A 6,328-nucleotide genomic window follows, 5' to 3' on the forward strand; every position below is an offset into this window, starting at 1 on the left:
GGACCCAGGTAGCTTTTCTGTTCCTTGCAATATAGGTACCTTTTCTATTGAGAAGGCATTATGTGACTTAGGAGCTAGTATAAGCGTCATGCCTTTGAGTCTAGCTAGAAAGCTCAAATTGACTAGGTTCGCAGTGACAGATATGACAGTACAGATAGCTGATCGATCTACGGTCCAGCCAATAGGAGTCTTAGAGGACATCCCCGTCCAAATAGGGAAGTTTTTCTACCCCGTCAACTTCGTTGTACTTGACTTGCCTGAGGATGCCCACATTCCCATTATTTTGGGTAGGCCATTTCTGCATACTGCTGGTGCAGTCATAGATGTTGGTCTAGGAACCTTGACTTTTAAAGTGGGCAAGCATTCTATTGTTTTTGCCCAGCCATCTAAGAAAAAGGACCCCATGTGGCCTGTGACTTGTAATACGGTTTCTGACAAGAAATCGTACTTTGTGCTTCCTGATTTACCTATCTCTATTCTTGTTGTAACCCCTCCGCCCCAGATTGGGAGTAAATTGGAGGAAGATTTGTCTATTTCTGATATTGCAGGAGCTGGTTTGGGGAAGGAAGAGCTGCAAGTCACTCCAGCTGCGAAGAAGCCAATCATTTCAAGAGGAGGTCTTGGTTGCCTTAGCTATGCCACTGATGAGGAAGTTGATGACGAGCCGGTCAAGGCAAGGGAGTCCGACTTGGACTTTGATGAGCAAGAAGAGGTCATTGACTGGGGAGATGATGAAAGTGTTGATCCATTGAGCCATACGGACGTGGAAGCTAAGAAGGGTGCAGCTGAGAAGATAAGCACCGTTGAGGCTACCTCGAGTAGCCAGAAGCCGACGAAGTGGGCCATTCCGTGGCCGTTCTTGATCAACTACTAGTTGATCACATATTTTCCAAACTTTTTATTTGCTTTTGTTAGACACTTTTTATTGCTTTTGTGTGCGCGAAACTTCGCATTTTATTTTGCTTGCTTAGGATTTTATGCGTTTTAGACTTTATTTTGGGTTTTGCGCAATTTTGGGCGCGTATTATTGTGCATTTGCAGGTTTTTAGACCTCTTTAGCTCAAGTAATTGAGCAAATAAGAAGAAATAAGAAGTAACAGCAGTATTTTCAGTCGATCGACTGGCCTGAGTGGTCGATCGACTGATCTGCAGGTTCCAGGAGCTACTGTTCCTTTCACCTCGGTCGATCGACTGAGTGATGTGGTCGATCGACCGACCTGCACTGCTGTACCTGTTTACGACCTCTCTCCTGCTATGTTTGGTCGATTTGCGGACTTAAGGGAGTTTTCTACTCCACTTTATCTTCCGTCATTTATTTATTTCTTCTATTTTTCTCAATTTTGCACATAATACCGCTTCATTATTGTCTTTCTCGATTTTATGCGTGGTATTTTGTTTGTCTTTTCAGGTACTTATTAGGAGCACTGCTGGCTACTGAAACCTCCTAGCTCACGCTGGTTTGGGGAGGTTTCCTTTGCTGCGCTCAAAGTCTTGTGAGTTCCCGAGTTCCACTTCACGTCATTTTTATTTGTTTACTTTCTCGCAAATTCCCATTTCTCTTTTCTTCATTAAATGATTTTGCACAATGGGGACATTGTATGATTTGGTTTGGGGAAGGATTTTGCGTCGCATATCATTTGCTTGCATTCACATTTACATTCTGTTTTGCATTGTTTATTTCATTCTTATATTCAAAAAATTCAAAAATTGAAAAAATTGAAAAAATTTGAAAAATTTCAATAAAATGCACGTTTATTTTAGCATATAGGTCGAGTCGTAACGGTAGTATTTCAAGGATGATACTGCATTTGCATTCGTTTTGCCTAAGCCTTGCTTGATTAACATGTTATTAGTAGAATCGTATAAGTGCATATCTACGAGTTTTCGTTAAATTTCTTGCTGAACTTGAGACTTGACTTTGAAAATTGGCAAACTACATCATATTTCTGAGATTTAGAGCCTATAACTGGTGACATCTATGACCGGTTTATTTAGGAATGTGAGTAGTACTCCTTATAAGACATGTCATATCAATTTTCATAAATATGAACTTAATCTGCTTAATACCTGTATGCATTCGGTTTGTGGTTAATTGACATATGTGGTAGAGGTTTCCCCTTATTCGTTTTGCCCATGAACTCCACACTGCCAAAAATATCCTTTTTGTCCCATTTACTACATCCTACATTTAGCCTTCCTTTGTCAAGCTAGTAGTCCGTGTCCTTGGGATTGTTACTTAGTTTTTGGTTGTAAATGCTCTCATTGAGATTTAGTTGGGAGAATGAAAAGAAAGGAAAGAAAGAAACAAAGTTGAAAAGAAAAGAAAAGAAGTGAAAAAGAAATTATTCGAAAAAAGAAAGAAAAAGAGGTTCTGTACTGTTGAAGCGGTCGATCGACTGGCACCATAGGTCGATCGACTGAGATTCGAGAAAAAGAAATCAAATTCGCATAATTCAAATCCTTATCTTTTGGCGATTTTTGCTCCCATGTTTTATTCTTATCTTATGGGGAGTTAGTTGATTACCTTTATACCTGGAGATTGCGAGATTTGTGCTTGCTATAGCACCGTTTCATTTGTTTTTGAGCAAGAAGTTGGATGTTGCCATATGGTTCCGTTTCGGTACTAGCTTGATCACCTGTACCTCCACTTTTCCATAAATGTTTTGCCTCTTCTTACCCATACCTCACATATCCCATATATACCTCGGCATGTGTCACGGTCTTTTGTTGGTTAGAATGCGTATGTACGGTTGTAGAGATTGTTTTCATATTAGATTGCAGGCATGTTCTTATAGGTCGTAGTTAGGTGAGTGTCACTACAAATGAATTCTTTCTATCTTTACATTATTCACCTGTGCTTTTTTGAGTGATATGAGCGACCCGTGAGAGTCCAATTTGATAAGTCTCTACAGTTGACGGTTCAGTAGTTTTAACGACTCCATAACTCGTTTGCATGATTCATTTGCTAATTGATTGTTGGTTGTGCATTAAATTGGTTTAGGCTTTACATGTTGCATTTCGCTCTGAGATTGAACTCGTTCCATTAGGTCATTAGATCGAGTCTTGTTCTTGCTTGGGGACAAGCAAGGGTTTGGTTTGGGGAAGTTTGATGCGTGTCTTTTATATGATGTTTTACATCCCATTTTACACGCATTTCAGAGTTCATTCATGTAGTTTATGCTACATTTCTCCCTATTTCCGTCTACTTCCGTATTTTTGTACATTATTGCAGAAATGTGAAGAATTCAACGGAAATTGAGCTAAATCCGTCCCCGACTATCCTGCATTGCAATTGACGTGAAGTATTGACTCGAGGAATGAGCTTGGTGCGCATTTCAAAGCCCGAAAGACAAATCCACGAGATTATAGAAGTCAAGTAGCAGCTCAAGCAGTCGATCGACCACTACCATCAGTCGATCGACCAACCTGCGGGTTCTAGAAGCTCTTCAGTACATCAAGAGCGATCGATCGATTGCCATGCTTAGTCGATCGACCAAGTGCTATCCCATTTGAGAATTAAAAGATCGAGGAACTTGAAGCCCATTATGTTTAGGTTTTGATAATAAGTGTTACGTATGTTTTCTATATAACGTAACCTAGAACATCAAGATACATCTATCTAGTTTTTATTCAGAAATTCATCAGTTTTACATTGAGTTTTCATTAGCTTTAATAATTAGGGTTCGGGATATTATTTTCGCATTGGATTTTCATTCATACTTCTAATCATTCCATTACTATTCTTCTGCAATTTTCGGTATTCCTTCCGTTCTACTTTCAGCTCATCTTTATTCGTTATTAGTATAGAATTGCTAGTTAGGTTCCCGAAACCGTTTTATCGCTTTATGTTAATTGTTTGTTCTACTATTTTTAGCATGAATTCAGTAGTCTTTATCGTCAATGTTATTGTTATTTTCGCCATAGCCATGAGTAGCTAAATCAATTGTGCTAGGATGTAGGGAAATTATAGCGTAGGCGGCGTAGTATTAATTTGGACTGAAATCGCGTGTCAGTCGATCGACTGTCATACCTGGTCGATCGACTGACCACGCCAATTTTTAGTTGAATTTCCGATTGCGATTGGAGTTCAAAGGTTAAACTTGAACAGGTAGTTCGAGGATTAATCGGTTTTGCATTTCAAGGGCGAGTTTCTAGTGATTTTTATTCCAAGCGGGACAAAAAAAAAAAAAAAAAAAAAAAAAAAAAAAAAACTACTGTTCACGGCGTGGTACTGTTCATCTGAAAAAAAAAAATTTGGTCCCAAAGGTCTTAAGGCGTGTCAAAGTCAAGATGTTGGTTGAATTTTCGATTGCGATTGCAATTCAAAGGTTAAACTCGAGCGAGGTAGTTCGAGGGTTGATCGGCTTTTGATAACCCATATCATAGGTTCAAGAATCGGGACGATTCTTTTTGAAGAAAGGGCGGATGATGCGATTCAAGTCAATGACTCGATTCAAGTCAATGATTTTCGTGGCTGGTCACGCATTTCAAGGAGGGAACGGCCAAGCTAGACATTTTCATTAACATTTCAGATTATTTTTTGTTAAAATAAGATCTTAAGTTTATCTAGTATTTAATTGTTGCATTTAACTTAAGACTTTTCATTCCTAGCTTTAATGTTGTAATTATGTGGAGAGTGATTGCTCAAACTCTTCATTTCTTGAGCTCTTGGATGGTTCAATCAGGCTATATAAAGCCTTGGTTAGTTATGAATAAAATGAATCAGAACAGAAATTTAGAAAATTGTTTTCAGTTGAAAATGGCTGCGGCCAATCTTTTTTTTTTATTCAACGCGTTTGAGTAAATTCACGATCATTCTCAATAGATCTTGAGTTTGGTCCCCATTGTTATTGTTATAGGTCTAACAATAGCAAATATCCCATTGGTTCGATTTATTCACATAATTCGAAACAAATATCATTTATTTCTTGTTTCATTTACATATAAAAAAAACACATAAACATTACTTTTTATCAATTTCGACAATCAGACAGTCATCAGCACTATTCGATTCAACAAATTCTGCTTCCGCATTCACATCATATAAACTCCGCTGCCCAATTCGTATCACCACTTGAGGTTACCTTTCGTTTTAATTGATTTTAATGTTGTATTTAACGAATCGAATGCATGCGACCAGTTAGATGCATAATTTATGACTGACCCATTAGATCGAAAGATAGGGAAAGTTCTTAGATCACCAATTAAAATGACTAAACTGTGCTGAGATCGAAAGATAGGTAAAGTTTAGATTATTAGTCACTTTTCAGGACGAGAGTCAGTATTAGTGATATTAGGGACTTATAGCGAGATCGAAAGATGATATCTGTTAAGAGTGGACCGAGAGGACCTCTTTATTTCCCGCCTCATGTGTTTGATTTAGACCTGTTTAATATGCTGCCGCCGAAACTATAACGAACCGACCATCCTAGTACCTCTTTTATACTTGATTTTATATATTTCATTAGTTTACTTTTCTTTTATTGTTATTAGCTATAGACCAAACCCAATCAAACCCCCACCTTTTGTTACCTTAGACCGAATTTAAACAACTAGAAATTACGTCTGCCTCTCTATGGTTCGACCCGACTGCCGCTAGCTATAGTTGTAGTTGGAGTTTATAAATATTATTTTTGACACCTCACGACGGGTATCAATTGTATAGTGTGACAATTGGTCATGTTACTAGAACATGTAATTTAAATAATGCATTTTTAACTAATTAAAAAATCATTAAATAAATGAAATAAATCACATACAAAATTAACTTAGTAATTCACAATTACAATTACTTAAAATGGGTCATAGTATTATAAATCACAACTTCTTATATTTATAATAGGCAATTCATTCTATATTTTAATTGTTTCATAAACAATAATTTAATCTAAGCAATAAAACAATTCGATTACTTAGACCGAATCTTATTTAATCAAATTACAATAAGACACGTAATTTTACTCACAAAATCACTCATCAATTTTAAGGAATTTAATTAACCAGTATCGGCATACGATTAATTAAATAATCAATTAAGAGCATTACCCTATAGGTATGACCTTAGGGGATCAAATGGTCACCACCGTCGTACGACAGTAATGTCAAACTCTAGTCAGCCAATCATTACTGATATGTGTGGGCCAGTTGACTAAGAAGTATAACTTTCCCTCATGTATTCTTAATATGATATTTAAACATGTGATCTCAATATGATCAACAATGGGATCGCATTATTGTCGGGGACACTTACTCCAACAATCTCCCACTTGTCTTCGACAAGTGTGCATCACCAATTCTCTTGTCCTATTACTATCTCCTACTCAATGCA

Source organism: Silene latifolia, chromosome Y (assembly GCF_048544455.1).
Source record: "Silene latifolia isolate original U9 population chromosome Y, ASM4854445v1, whole genome shotgun sequence".
Lineage (NCBI taxonomy): Eukaryota > Viridiplantae > Streptophyta > Magnoliopsida > Caryophyllales > Caryophyllaceae > Silene > Silene latifolia.